The sequence below is a fragment of the Spinacia oleracea genome, chromosome 4 (genome assembly GCF_020520425.1).
Source record: "Spinacia oleracea cultivar Varoflay chromosome 4, BTI_SOV_V1, whole genome shotgun sequence".
Lineage (NCBI taxonomy): Eukaryota > Viridiplantae > Streptophyta > Magnoliopsida > Caryophyllales > Amaranthaceae > Spinacia > Spinacia oleracea.
Window position 1 is genome coordinate 13,947,348 of NC_079490.1, and position 15,091 is coordinate 13,962,438.

A 15,091-nucleotide genomic window follows, 5' to 3' on the forward strand; every position below is an offset into this window, starting at 1 on the left:
GCCACCGACGCTGCAGCCTCGCCGTCAGCCTAACCCCGACCACCGCGTACGGTAGTCCTCTCGCCTTTCAATTTCGTTTCCTGGTCCTTTTTCGTTCTCCTATTTCAGTTCTCACCTGTTTATGTCGTTGCGACAGCCAATCACCACCGTCGGTGCGCCGCTGAGCTCCACCCCGACGCCGTTCCGCAGCTGCCGTGCCTCCCTGCCGCCGGCCAGCGCCCTTTCCCTCCTCCTTTTGGTTGTTTCTTAAACCCTAAGTTATTTAAATCTCTTAATTAAGTTTATTGATTTGAAATTATGTTTCTTGAAATTAAATTATTAATCTTTATAGTTAAATTATAATTTTCAGATTTGGTGTTGATGTTATTAATTAATTATTTTCAGTTTTGGTTGATTAATATATAAGTTAGGGTTTTAATTAGTTTAGTGATTTAATTCAGGGATTATTGAATGTAAATTATAAGTTATTATGATTAAATTATATTTTCAGATTATATATTATGTTTAAATAATAAATTTAATTTTCAGATTATGTAATCGAATTGAAATAAGGAATTTAATTATTAAAGCATGGATTTTTAAGGTTTTAATATTCTAAAATCATAATAGAATGACTATATATTATTAAAGCTATTATTTTTCTGATCTTAAGAACGTTGATTATGTTTTGTGGACGTTTGAAATTATTTTATATTGCTGGAAATTTTAAAAGGAATGTTTTATTGGAGTTTAGAACGTTTTGGGATCATTAGTTTAATAGTTATTATGCTTGGAGGTTATTTAGTTAAGTTTCGATATTTGGGATGGTTCAAAATATGTTTGGGATGTATTTAGAATACTTTAGTATTGCTGTAAATTGTTGGATATTAATTGGGGAATCTTATTGGTTGTTTTTAGGCGGAGAATTCTTTGTAGGCGATTTTTGAATTCGTTAAAGTGGCCTATCGGTTTGTTTACACAAGGTACGTACATACATTGTGTGCTTGGAATGTGTGTGATTTCTTGAAACCATATTGAAATGATTTATGAACTTCGTTATGTTGAAACGATTGAGGAACTTGGTTATGTTGAAATTGTTGATGAACTAGGTTATGTTGAAAGTGCATGTTTAATATTGTTGGATGGACATGTTAAGCATATATATTTCGTTATGAGAATTGTAGCATGTTGGTATGGATGATTGATGCGAACATGTTGGTTGGGAACATTAGATTATTATATATATTGATTCAGATCGATTGTTCATTGTTCCCTTTTAGCTTTTCACTACTTTATAAGGGCCGAGGACCTTGCTTAGTAAGTTGAAACCTTATACCCATATAGAGGGGTTGTATCAGTATTAAAGGAAAGGTTGAATTAATTGGAATAAGTCTTGTGTGGCATCTCTGTGATCACTTGTTTAATTCAAAGATAAAAGAAGTTGTGTTTACTTGTTGAATATAATATTTATGTTTGACGAGTCATAACCAAGTATTAAAAGTTAAGTCATGTAAAGTGAAACTGAGTAGCAATAGCTTTAGACTGTGCACGTCTAAAGTGACGGACAATCAGGAGTTGGGGTCATGGGTCGCCTATGGCTTTTTCTGGGGCCGGATTGATCACCGGTTCTATTTTTTATCTAAAAGTCCCTCGATATCGCAGGTCATTGGGGTTTACGGAGTCGCGCCCGTACCTCGTCTTCCTTAGTGAAGAAGAAGAAGTTTCTAGTAGACAACTCAGTCCATTGACTATTTCAATTTAAATAATGTTAATGATACAAAAGTCTAGTTCAGTCAAACATAGTCTTCAAGTCAATATATCTTGATTATCCTTGCTTATGTTTTATTTAGTACCATGTTAGGATTGTTCGTTTAATAGAATCATGTTAGGATTATTATTGATTTAGTATGTAGTACTCAGCTTTGCTGATTACGTGCTTTTGCTTGTGCATGTTGATCATGGCTATGCCTTATTGATCCTGTGATGACCCAATCTTGGTGAGCAGTCTCTAAGGATCAATAAGCATTGTCCATCTGCAGGTTTGAAGATGATGCATCATTGGGGATCGGGATTAGAGAGCTTGTAGTTAGATTTGCTTTATTAAGTGATTTGGTTTGTTAACTTAAATTTGAAATTTGTCGTACTATTCGTATTTCCTTATTTCAGTTAAATGGGTTTTGGACTAAATCTGTAATCGATTATTTATAAACCTAAAGTTAGTTTTATGTTTTCCGCTGCAAAATTCTGAATAAGCCGTTACGTTTTCACACGGGCGATAATGCCTTGATAATTCTCTACGTTTTATGTTAAAAGATTATTTTAGAAAAGAGAGAATTGTCGGGGTGTTACAAAGTGGTATCTAGAAGCTAAGGTTTTACTTTAATAAATTTTAGGCGCCTAACTATCTAGTTATTTAAAATAAATTTCTTAAAAATCGAGATTCTACGTATTATAGTGTTCAAAAACTGGTACTTTTTTTTGGGGGGCCGATTTCATTTTACCTTGTTTGAAAGTATACGATATTCCTTATTTACGTTCGAAATCAAATTATTTTTCCAAGTTAAAGTGATACTTTGGACATTTTTATTTTTTTTATTATTTATTATTCAAACAAATAAATAAAAATAATATAAATACATTTTTTTTTAAAAAGGAGTTCAATTTTTTTTAAAGTTGTTTCAAGAGTTAGAATTCGTTAATTAGGAAATATAAATCTTTTTGAATTAATAACTTTATTCTCGAATTTATTCGCTACGTTATAATTTTATTATATTTTCGTTCTTTTATTTCCTTATATAAATGATTCTAATGCTTTAGTTTATGAGAGATGGGTAGTATAAGAAGGGCATATAAGATAGAATTATATGTATATTAGTAGCTAGTCAATGATAAGAAATTGATTGTTATGTATGTGCATGTGCTAATTGTTTAAGTGTTACATTTACAAGTGCATAAAGAATTGTTTGATTCCACCAAACTTATCGATTACTGAACCTTGTTTATGTTTTGGCTGGAAAATCGTTAGTGAGACCTTGAATTGTGTATTTCAGGAATAAAATGTTTCTTTCCAAGTATACCAATATAGGATCCTTCGAGAAACTTGATATAGAAACCCCAGATATTTATGTGAAGAAAATTGTGTTTGGATGTGAATATTATGCTAAGGTTCAAGGGCAACCTATCTTAATGAGAAAGGATATCATAGCAGCCACTATCATTAATTGCTTACCTAACAAATTTCCATACCTAGAACTCAAGGAAAAGTTTAAAGACATGCATTCTGATAATGGAACTCCAAACTTGGTTAAGTATGGAACTTGGGATGGTAGATGGAAATATGATTCAGAAATTCTGACCACCATTATTGAAGCAGCAGAAAGTGGGTTTAGAGACGGTAAAATCGTAGGGAGTCATGTTGGGGATTCAGTTACAGAAGAACCTATGGGAATTAGTGTAAATAATAACCTAGAGGAAAATGATGTAGCTGTGGAGAATGAGAATGTAGGTGTTGAGGCAGAGAATCCTAACTCAGCGGCTCATGAGCCAACCATTGAGATCTCTAGTGATTCGAATGCAGAACTCGAAAGTGAACAGGAGATGGCAAGTGAGCCTAATCAAAATGAAGACATGGGTGAAGATGCAAACCCTGAGGAAGACCCCGATGAAGACCCTGAAGAAGAGTTCGATGATCTTGAGATCTAAATTTCACTCCGCAAGTTTCAGGAGCAATGGATAGGCAAGAAGCCACAAATATTTTGAAGTCATAAATAGTTAATTAGCTCTTTCATGTTTTAAAGAATAAGTAGCAAGCAAAGCTACAACTGTTTAAGGTTTAAGTTTATTGAAGTTTGAGATGTTCTTTATTATTTTCAAGGATGTAATAAACCTCTATGGAGTTAGCAATAAAAGTTAAAGTTTTCAAGGAATTGTTCTTTATTCTATTTTGAGGATTCCATAATACCCCAACCTCTAGGTAGTACGTCATGGATTAATTGTTTGCATACTCAATGTGAATTGTGGATCAATTTAATTGCCACAATAATATTAAATGATGAGTACATAAAGGAAGTGAGGGCCAATCTAGACCCTCATGACCAATATAATTCAAAATGTTATGCCTTACGTGCAGTGTGAATGTCTTTCGTGAACTATTGAGGATGATTTTTTTTTTTAATGATTATTGCATCTTGTAGACGATCGTCGCACATTTGCAGACGATTGTCGTGCCTTCGTAAATGATGTGTATTAATGTGAACATTGTTGGTTGAGGCGATCTTTATGGCCAATTCAAGTATTAAATTGTATGGGATAACGTATAGGTGACGTTTCAAACCTAAAATAGAGTATACTAATTGCAGGTCGCGTTCTAGAATGGCCAACAACAATGATCTAGCTGCTGCGATTCGCCTATTGGCGGAAAAGCTAACCCAGGAGAGAACTGAGCGCCCCGATTCTGCAGGGGAAATGTTTGAAAGACTTTCTAAGGTTAAGCCACCGTATTTCAAGGGACAAGCAGACCCTACCTTCCTGGAAAACTGGATTAGGGAGTTTGAGAAACTATTTGAGGCTGTGAGTTGCCCTGGGAGTATGAGAGTAAGTCAAGCTGTCCTATATCTAAAAGATGAAGCCGATTTATGGTGGAAAGAAAATGGAAATAGACTAAGTGCTGTTGAGGGATTCAATTGGGATTCATTTATTGTTGCCTTGAGGGGGAAGTTTTATCCTCCTTTTATGAGAAAGCAGAAAGCGCAGGAGTTTATCAACCTTAGGATGGGGAATATGACTATTGCTGAATACTATAGCAAGTTTATAGCTTTATCGAGGTTTGCACCTGAGGTGGTAGCTACTGAGGAGCTAAAGGCTCAAAGGTTTGAGCAAGGGCTGACTGATGAAATTCAATTGGGATTAGGTGGAGAAACCTTTACTTCCTTAGACATAGTGTATGGGAGAGCTGCTCATATTTATGGGCTACAGTCTAGAAGGGAAAAGAAAACTGTGGTAATTGGGGAAAAGAGAAAAGATTTTAATGCTGGGGGTAACCAAGAAAACTTTAAAAGGAATAGAAACGGAAATGGGAATGGAAATGGAAATTTCCAAGGAGGAAACAATCAGGGGCACCACAACAACTCGAACCCGTCTGAGAGAGTGCATCATTGCAAGATGTGCAGTAACAATCACCCTGGTAAGAACTGCAAAGGAGAATTAGTGACCTGCAACTATTGTCAAAAAAGGGGACATAGGGAGTATGAGTGCTTCACTAAACACAGAAAGGAACAAAATAGTAATGGAGGTGGAAACCAAGTGAGGTTTAACCAGTCTGGAGGTCAAAATTCAAAGCCTGAAGGGGCACAAAACAATCAAGAGAACTATAATAAGCCTGCAAATGATAACAACAACCCGAATAAGGCTCCAGGAAAATTGTACATGATGAATCAGAATGAGAATGAACGATCTGCCGATATAGATTCTGGTACTTTTCTATTAACTCCACGCAAGTTAAGCATTATGTAATTCGTGGTAACTTGTTCTTTTGTTTCGTCATATGTTGTGAAAAGTCTAAAGTTAATAGTTTTAATGAAATAGGAATTTTGAGGATAGAATTCGTCGAAAGAGAATTTTGGTTAGCTATTCCCTGAGGTGAGTTACGAGGGCGTAACTCGTTTTCTTTAAGGGGGTAGAATGCGATAGAAATTCGCGCTTTTTACCTATTTTTATGGTTGTTTTATGCATTTTATGCTTATTTTTAGCAACCTTTACAAGTTGATGCAAAGCAAATAGATTCTCCGCATAAGAAAAGGTGTTCATGAGTAACACAAACAGCTTTGAGTTGGCAAAATAGTGCACATAGGTGGCACAAGTATTTCTCTAGTAAGAATAAGTTAAAAGCTTTGGGAAAATGTGGGAAATTTCGTGTCAAGTTTCGGGACGAAACTTCTTTTAAGAGGGGTAGATTGTAATCCCCCGTAAATTTATAAATTTTATTAATATATTTTAACGTATATTATTTATATTTAAATAGAATTTATGAATTTTAGTAATAAATATATAATTAACGTATATTTATTTCATTTTAAGTACGTTCTAAATATTTAACGATTTTCTTGAACTTTATTATATTCATATATTTAATGTATATTTAATTTTATTTAAATATATTCTAAATATTTTAACGATTTGTGCAATCAAGAATAATTTTAGAATTTTACGTTGAAAAGAATTCGAATTACGAAAACACGTTCGATTGAAATTAGAAACCAATCCTAACCCTTTTGGATTCAAACAACCTAAATCCTAATTGTAGCCCAATTGGGTGAAGCCCAAATGATAAAGCCCATAACTCTTTACTCCCTCTTTCAATTGCAAGTAAAAACAAAAAAACAAAAAAAAACAAAAAAAAAATAAAACCCTCTTCTCTCCTACTCCATTCACGTGAAATCAAACACCAAAACCCTTCCCTCCTTCACGTAACTCTCTCCTCCCCTTTGCTGTTCAGCCGCCACCCTGAACCCTCGCCGGCGACCACCGCCGTCCGCCCGCGCCGCCAGTAAGCCAACCCCTCCTCATCTCCTCCGTCGTCTCTTCCTCCCTCTCTGTTTTCGTCCTTCCTCTCAGCCCTTCGTTTTTGCGCAGCAACACCGCAAGCCTTGCTTCAGCCACCGACGCTGCAGCCTCGCCGTCAGCCTAACCCCGACCACCGCGTACGGTAGTCCTCTCGCCTTTCAATTTCGTTTCCTGGTCCTTTTTCGTTCTCCTATTTCAGTTCTCACCTGTTTATGTCGTTGCGACAGCCAATCACCACCGTCGGTGCGCCGCTGAGCTCCACCCCGACGCCGTTCCGCAGCTGCCGTGCCTCCCTGCCGCCGGCCAGCGCCCTTTCCCTCCTCCTTTTGGTTGTTTCTTAAACCCTAAGTTATTTAAATCTCTTAATTAAGTTTATTGATTTGAAATTATGTTTCTTGAAATTAAATTATTAATCTTTATAGTTAAATTATAATTTTCAGATTTGGTGTTGATGTTATTAATTAATTATTTTCAGTTTTGGTTGATTAATATATAAGTTAGGGTTTTAATTAGTTTAGTGATTTAATTCAGGGATTATTGAATGTAAATTATAAGTTATTATGATTAAATTATATTTTCAGATTATATATTATGTTTAAATAATAAATTTAATTTTCAGATTATGTAATCGAATTGAAATAAGGAATTTAATTATTAAAGCATGGATTTTTAAGGTTTTAATATTCTAAAATCATAATAGAATGACTATATATTATTAAAGCTATTATTTTTCTGATCTTAAGAACGTTGATTATGTTTTGTGGACGTTTGAAATTATTTTATATTGCTGGAAATTTTAAAAGGAATGTTTTATTGGAGTTTAGAACGTTTTGGGATCATTAGTTTAATAGTTATTATGCTTGGAGGTTATTTAGTTAAGTTTCGATATTTGGGATGGTTCAAAATATGTTTGGGATGTATTTAGAATACTTTAGTATTGCTGTAAATTGTTGGATATTAATTGGGGAATCTTATTGGTTGTTTTTAGGCGGAGAATTCTTTGTAGGCGATTTTTGAATTCGTTAAAGTGGCCTATCGGTTTGTTTACACAAGGTACGTACATACATTGTGTGCTTGGAATGTGTGTGATTTCTTGAAACCATATTGAAATGATTTATGAACTTCGTTATGTTGAAACGATTGAGGAACTTGGTTATGTTGAAATTGTTGATGAACTAGGTTATGTTGAAAGTGCATGTTTAATATTGTTGGATGGACATGTTAAGCATATATATTTCGTTATGAGAATTGTAGCATGTTGGTATGGATGATTGATGCGAACATGTTGGTTGGGAACATTAGATTATTATATATATTGATTCAGATCGATTGTTCATTGTTCCCTTTTAGCTTTTCACTACTTTATAAGGGCCGAGGACCTTGCTTAGTAAGTTGAAACCTTATACCCATATAGAGGGGTTGTATCAGTATTAAAGGAAAGGTTGAATTAATTGGAATAAGTCTTGTGTGGCATCTCTGTGATCACTTGTTTAATTCAAAGATAAAAGAAGTTGTGTTTACTTGTTGAATATAATATTTATGTTTGACGAGTCATAACCAAGTATTAAAAGTTAAGTCATGTAAAGTGAAACTGAGTAGCAATAGCTTTAGACTGTGCACGTCTAAAGTGACGGACAATCAGGAGTTGGGGTCATGGGTCGCCTATGGCTTTTTCTGGGGCCGGATTGATCACCGGTTCTATTTTTTATCTAAAAGTCCCTCGATATCGCAGGTCATTGGGGTTTACGGAGTCGCGCCCGTACCTCGTCTTCCTTAGTGAAGAAGAAGAAGTTTCTAGTAGACAACTCAGTCCATTGACTATTTCAATTTAAATAATGTTAATGATACAAAAGTCTAGTTCAGTCAAACATAGTCTTCAAGTCAATATATCTTGATTATCCTTGCTTATGTTTTATTTAGTACCATGTTAGGATTGTTCGTTTAATAGAATCATGTTAGGATTATTATTGATTTAGTATGTAGTACTCAGCTTTGCTGATTACGTGCTTTTGCTTGTGCATGTTGATCATGGCTATGCCTTATTGATCCTGTGATGACCCAATCTTGGTGAGCAGTCTCTAAGGATCAATAAGCATTGTCCATCTGCAGGTTTGAAGATGATGCATCATTGGGGATCGGGATTAGAGAGCTTGTAGTTAGATTTGCTTTATTAAGTGATTTGGTTTGTTAACTTAAATTTGAAATTTGTCGTACTATTCGTATTTCCTTATTTCAGTTAAATGGGTTTTGGACTAAATCTGTAATCGATTATTTATAAACCTAAAGTTAGTTTTATGTTTTCCGCTGCAAAATTCTGAATAAGCCGTTACGTTTTCACACGGGCGATAATGCCTTGATAATTCTCTACGTTTTATGTTAAAAGATTATTTTAGAAAAGAGAGAATTGTCGGGGTGTTACATTGTGAGAACCTGGGCGCCCGGTTTTCGGAATCATGGGTACCCAAATCAGAGAAACGCTGCTGCTGCTATTCTTCTTCGGATTTTTTTCCAAAAACCGGCCGGTTTCCCCAAACCTGCCGGTTTTCGCGAAATAAAAATTCACTGACAAACGCGAAACCGGCCGGTTTCCACGAACTTGGCCCCCATAGTTTAGTGCCTGGAGAGATTCAATGGATGTTTAATGGGAGGCCTCTTTTCACACTACCTAATACTGCTCTCACAGCTTTTATCCCTGATCAGGCTAGCTATCTTTATGACATCCCTGCTGAGCAGGTTCCTGTTCAGCAACCTATACACGAGCAAGCCTATTTCAGAGATGCAGCACGGGCTGCAGGCCAGCCTGGTGAGCCCGGCCCCCTAGACCCAGAGATCATATATGCTAGATTCCGGCAACTCGAGGTTAACCAAGAGGCTCTCACTTCCCATTTCAATCAATTTCAGAGTCAATTATGGGGCCGATTTGACCGGCTTGAGAGTCACTTCGAGAGCCGGTTTGATCATTTTGAAAGCCAACTGGCGAGTCGATTTGCCCATGATGGTGGGCAAGGGAGTTCTGGTGCGGGTCCGAGTGGTGGACAGGTGGGAGGCAATGATAATGGTGATGATGATGATATTGGTGATGATTCCATACCCCTTTGAGCCAATGAGGACATTGTCCGATTTAGCTTGGGGGGGGGGGGGGTATTTGCTTCTTGTACATATTGGTATGTTTTTCCATTCCTCTTTTCTATTATTTTTGTGTGTGTGTGTGTTTGCTTGCTTCTTTAGGATAGTTTATGCTTTGATAATTTTGCTTTAACAAAAAATTAAAAATTCAAAAATACGTGTTGATCAATGAGATTTAGACAATTAATTCCTTGTGCCCCTTTGGTTCGAAATTGTATTTTGATGATTCAAGCTGATAAGACAGGTGAGCATATTGGATTGACTGTTTGATGTATGAACTACAGTTGTATTGACTCTTGTCAAAGGTCAACTTTGTCCCACTTTTCATATGTATAATGCTGGGTTGTGGTTAGCTGTGAGGTCTTGAGCCTTGATTTTTCAGAGTGCTTAATTCCTGGTGTTGCATTGATCTGAGTTTTTGGTTTTCGACTATTAGTATGCTTAACACACTTGCACTTTGCGCATGATGAAAGGCCATTCTTTAGGAAGCTTTCAGACGATCTTAGATACATCTGTTCCTGCTTTTTCTTTCCCATGTTTAGCCTTGACCGTTTTCTTCATTTAACTCCACAAAATAGCCCTTATTAGCCCTGTTGGTTACTTGTCCCGAGTCTAGCTTGGGGGAGCTATCATTTATTAGTATTGGCTTATTTTGTTGAGATGGTTGGCTTTGAAGGCCTATGTTACTCAAGGTGGTGTTTCCATGTACTCGGGAAGTTAGCAAAGAAAGAGGTGTATTCATTAGTTGGCACCTAAAAGTTTGTGGTTACGGGTATTATAGTTTGTACATATCTAGTTGTTTATTTTCGTCGTTATATACAAAAAAAAAAGAAAAAAAAATAGAGAAAAAGAAAAAAAAAAGAAAAAAAAAAGAGAACAAAAATATGTCATTTATTTTGTAGTATTCGAAAAGCAAGGAAAAGGGTAGAAGTTGGTTCATACTATGAAATATATTGGATACTTCCTCCCTTATGGTAATGTTTTGGTTATTGATGAGTTAGTTTTCGGAGATGATTTCTTTGGTATCATTGGTTGTTTTTTCTCCCCAAGTTAGACTTTATTACTCACATATCCAGAATATTCCTTACCCCTTGTTTATACCCGGCCAACGTTACAAGCCTATATAAAGACCTTTTTGATCATCGTGCAATGTGTGTATAACAATAGGTTGAAAATAGTCGTTTATCAAGGGCCAAAGGGCATATGTGCATTTCGAGTCGACTCCTGTGTAGGTTGAGTGTTTCGGAGAACCTTCAAACACACTAGTGTTGTGAGTTGGGAGGGGCTATTACTCATTCGGTAGTATGCATGCTCATAATGGGAAGGTGAGTGAACGGGCCATAATTGGTTCGCTTAGCCCGCCACATAACGAGAGGAGTGATTCACTTGGTGAGGCCCGATCTTGATTTTATACGTATGTCTTGTGAGCCTTGCTTGAGCTTTGTATCGGTTTGATGTGTGACTGTGGGGATTAGAGATTTCGGTCATGATAATTGCTTGCCTTGATTTGACTCTTGTTTTATCACCAACCTTTTTGCATAGATTTTGGGGTGAGTTAATCGTTTATGTCTCATTGATGCTTTTTGCTTAGGGACAAGCAAAGGTCTTAGTTTGGGGGAGTTTGATACACTCATATTTTATATAGTTTTTACCCCCGTCCCGTATGCACTTTTCATCTCATTTGAGCTCTTCGGAGCCTATTTTAGTGCTAATGTGTGTTGTGTAGTGTCTGTTAGTTACAGTGCTGTTTTTGATGATAATTGATATTTTGAGGCCTGTTTCTTATCACTCTTGGATGACTACACGGATCCCGTAGCATTGCGGGATGATCTAGCTAGCTTCAAAGGGGCCACGAGCGTCAAACTTGGCCCAAAGGAGTTGGGCCTAGGCCTCAAGTTCAAACTCAAGGCAATTGCGTCAAACTGAGCTCAAAACCTGTGGCCCCGGTTTTCGGAAACCGGCAGGTTTTGAGAATTGAAGGAAATCTATCTTAAGTGCGAAACCGGCAGGTTTGGAGAAACTTGTGGCCCCGGTTTTCGCTACCTGATGCTTTTGGAACGCCTGACTGGGCCGAAAACCGGCCGGTTTCTGGAAACCGGGGTGCCCGGTTTTCGGTCCCTTTGCGTCTTCTTTTGCTTAGTTACTCCGTAGGATTAAGGGGAGGCTTATATATATATTTAGTGTTTTTAGTACGTCCTCTCCCTCGGAACTTCGTATTATTATTATTGCTTAGCTTAAAAACTTCAATTTTTATTCTCCAAACATTCAGCTTTTAATCAATTAAAGATTCAAACTTTCAGTTAATCCTTCGTTCTTCGTTTTAGGTATTACTTTGTGTTCTTATTCTTTTATTTAATTTCAATTATGCTTTCAATTAATATGTTTGCTTTGTTTATTGGTATTATGTGTGAGTAGTTACTTTTCTAGGGTTTAGGGGATCCACGAATGCATGATTGGGATTATATGTGGGCTTGATTATTGATTGATTGATTATAATTTCTATAGCTTATTATTATTGCTCGTCAATTCTGTTCGGCCGTACTATTTTGATTGAGTTTGATTAACCTTAGATTATGCGCCGAGAGGTATAAATCTGATGTTTTTGGTCTGTGGCTATTAGATAGGAATTATTTCTAGTACGTAGCGAGAGCCCGCTAGTCGTTCTATCCTAAGGAATTCATAAGATTCGAGAGATGCATGTTTTCCTAATTATAATTGTTAATTGATTGTTATTGTCCGTTGTCTAACCCCGGTCTGCATTTATGGTGAACCGTTGCCCTAGATTCCTTTAATATTGTTATTTTCCGATTTGATTATTTGCTTTAGTTTAATATACAAACCAATCCAACTCTTTGTTACCAGTATTCTAGATTAGTTAATTAATAGTAGAAAGAACATTGTTTCCCTGTGGATACGATCCCTGCTTCCCTTACTATATTTTTAGTTGGTGAACGTTAGGTTTATCTTTGATAGGAGTGCAATTTAGCCTGTCATAAACTCTCTGTTATATTTCTTGTTGGCCCCATGTTCGAACACTAACAAAAACATTTTGTGTCTCAATATTAAAAGCATATATTCTATATCACTGTTGATGCGACACCTTGTCATGTTTAGAAAATGTGACACATGGTGGTGTGAAATGTTTTGCCTTGGAGATTTAATAATACGGAGTAGTGTAGATTAGATTTTTAGTTCTACACTTTTAAGCAATTCGTAAGTTGATTTGTTCAATCAGTTATTTTTCGAAATGTTTAAACTCACATACGTGACAATGGTTTACGCTTGTAAGCAATTTCTTAAATTCTAGTGTTGACTTAAAATGCGCGTTTTCCTTAAAGCAAGAAGTTTCTGTAGGTCATTTCTATTATATAAGTGAAGATGTGATGTCATTTTAATAAATCCACTTTTGATGTCCCCCTTGAATTACTAAAATACCCTCCATATTTATAGAATAGAGAATATAATGACAACCTACCCAATAGGAAAAGCCGAAAGAAGCATTTTAATCAATCTAGCCCCTTAAATAATTTTTTACCATTTTAATCAATCTGTTTATATGCGTTCGGCTCTATCTAACTTATATGTTTCTTATATTTGCATGCATTGCATTTATATTATTTTTTACATGTTATTTCAGGTTTAAATGTAATAACACAAATCGGTTTCTTATATTCGCACGCATCGCGTGCATATAAGACTAGTATTCTGACATGACCTAATTTTGTGGCCAATTCATCATATAATCTCAATTCTATATCTAAGGAAACTCATGAGATGTTTAACATTTTATGTCCTTTTGTAAAATATCTATTATACTTTTACTAACGTGTTATATGAAGAAAAAAAAACTATCTATTTTAAAAAAATATATTATTTCAAAAGAAATACGTAGAATGTTTTCATTTACTTCATCTTTTCATTTACTTAATCAAATACACACTCGGCATGACCTTTTATTTTGCAACATTACAGTATTCATATAAAATGTCGCACATGCATCGCGTTCATATATAAAACATGGTTTGTGAATAACATAGGAGGTTGAGTTCCTTTTGTTATAATAAATGATTTATACGCCTCTGATGGACTATAAGTCTATTATATAAGCTTGCGTTGAGGCAAGGGCCTAAAAGGTATTGCCGTTAATCTCTATTTTATCGTACTTCGTGAAAGCCATATTTTGAAAAATTGGTATCATATCCCATTTTTCAAATTCCTTTTGTACCCTAACCAACTTACTAGCTTTCTCCATTTTTTTATGATTGTACATTTGTAATTTTATGCTATTCACACACCCTCTTTTATTAACTTTTGGTAATTCATACAAAAGAAATTATATAGTCATGTGGAAAGTTGTTAGATTCAATTCTAAGCATATACTTTTTTATACTTTAACTTATATGTATGTATAATTAGAGATATTAATTGCTAATATTTTTCATTGTCAAGCGCGAAACATCAAATAGTGAAATATATTCTAAAAACAAATTTATCTTACAACCTTTAAAAGCAAGGAGTTGATTTTCACTATTCATCCAATAGTGTGATGACTAAAATGCCCTTAAGTTTCTACAATTTATCTTTTGTACCCTTCATCTCAGCCATTGTCACGTTGCTTCAGCGTCAAACCCTTCCTTTATTCAGATCTTCCCCTTTCTCCCTCCTCATTTTCTCTGTAAACACTCCCAGCCATTCGAGACCATCTATTTCTAGGGTTCTAAGCTTTCATTTTCCTTTTCATAATTCACTCCATCAACTACCAAACCATTATCACTCCTAACTATCAATCTCAAATCCAAATTTACAAAGTGATCGATGATTTCTGAAGATTTTTGCAAAATTAGGGTTTCAATTCTTCAGAAAATGTCAGATCTTCGCGATGTTTTGATCAATTTGATGCGATTTTAAGCTATTTTTGTTGATTGTTTATGGGATTTTGTATGGCCATCTCCGATCGAAGGTCAGCCCTTTCTTTTTTCATGATTTATATGCCTTTGATTGGTTTTTCCTGGCGAATATCCATACTAAACAGACTATTTTTTGTAGAATGCGTGTTGATATGAACGAAGATTGAAATTTTCTTCCTCACAACGCGTACTCCTTCTGAATCTCCTCACCATCAGTTCGGCTCTTTCTCCTGGTATGATTCTCTTTTCTCAGAAGTTTCCGGATTAGGGTCGGTTTAGTTTCTTGGGTTTAATTGTTGATTTTGTTGAATTATGGCTAGTTTAATTGAATTGGAATATTTACTGTTTCAACGTTTCTTTTTCTGTTATTTTATGGTGCTGCAAGAATTTACAATTTTGGTGATGCAATGGGTTCAATTGATGTTGAGTTACAGGGGAGAGATGGCAACCAAATAAGTGTCTTTGAGGAAAAGGAAACTCCAAATTGTCTTCAAGAGGATGGAGGAGCTATGCATTCA

The 15,091-nt window shown here is 35.6% G+C and overlaps 2 long non-coding RNA genes across 2 annotated transcripts; both read left to right on the forward strand.

Moving 5' to 3' along the window:
• Window positions 1-345: 345 nt before the first annotated feature.
• Window positions 346-2,166, forward strand: LOC130459545 (uncharacterized). The gene is made up of 2 exons (XR_008919015.1): window positions 346-962; window positions 1,985-2,166. It is a non-coding gene; the product is annotated as an uncharacterized lncRNA (long non-coding RNA).
• A 4,810-nt stretch (window positions 2,167-6,976) lies between these two features.
• Window positions 6,977-8,797, forward strand: LOC130459561 (uncharacterized). Its single transcript, XR_008919037.1, has 2 exons — window positions 6,977-7,593; window positions 8,616-8,797. It is a non-coding gene; the product is annotated as an uncharacterized lncRNA (long non-coding RNA).
• The last annotated feature ends 6,294 nt before the right edge of the window (window positions 8,798-15,091 follow it).